This window comes from Cariama cristata, unplaced genomic scaffold (genome assembly GCF_000690535.1).
Source record: "Cariama cristata isolate BGI_N322 unplaced genomic scaffold, ASM69053v1 scaffold30464, whole genome shotgun sequence".
NCBI lineage: Eukaryota > Metazoa > Chordata > Aves > Cariamiformes > Cariamidae > Cariama > Cariama cristata.
Window position 1 is genome coordinate 1,969 of NW_009613960.1, and position 558 is coordinate 2,526.

Genomic DNA, 558 nt, shown 5'->3' on the forward strand with positions numbered 1-558 from the left:
TCCCCCCAGTCAGTTGGCCACATCCTTGCTTTGCCATGCGGCTGAGCTGCCTTCATCCCAAGTCCCAGGCGAGACGAGGAGGGCTCCAGGAGGAAGGCAGCTCCTGCGGAAATGCTTGTGTGACCGGCCCAGAGCCTGGGCAGGAGGTGCAGGACCTTGCAGAGCCATCCCGCAGCAGGTCCCAGCACAAGGCCCACGCAGACCATCCCTCCTGAGCCTGCCCTCCCTTCTCCAGGGCTTGCTCAGGCGTGGACTTTGTCCGCCGACGGGAGGTGGTGGCTGCTGGTGCCCGACACAACGTGGGAGTCGCAGCAGTGCTTGGCCACCCTCTCCCCAGCGTGGCTTTGCCCGGTGGGCTGCTGCAGGGCAGGGTCCTCCGGCTGTGGGTAGCGGGGCATCCTGTGCGTGGGGAAGGGGTGAGCTGCACCTCGTGGGTGCCGGAGCGTTCTCGGGTGGTTGCACATCACCATCTGGCGGCCACACGTGGAAGACCACGCAGGTGGGGTTGCAGAGCCGTTCCTCAGCATCTCAGCCTCCCCCTTCTCCCCAGGTCCCCCC

General features: G+C 66.7%; 1 protein-coding gene across 1 annotated transcript in view; it reads left to right on the top strand.

Annotated features, from left to right (window-relative positions):
* LOC104160965 (uncharacterized oxidoreductase C663.06c-like) overlaps nt 1-558 on the top strand; it is a gene marked incomplete at its 5' end in the record, with an annotated part of 2,995 nt that overhangs the window by 294 nt on the left and 2,143 nt on the right. The window lies entirely within an intron of this gene.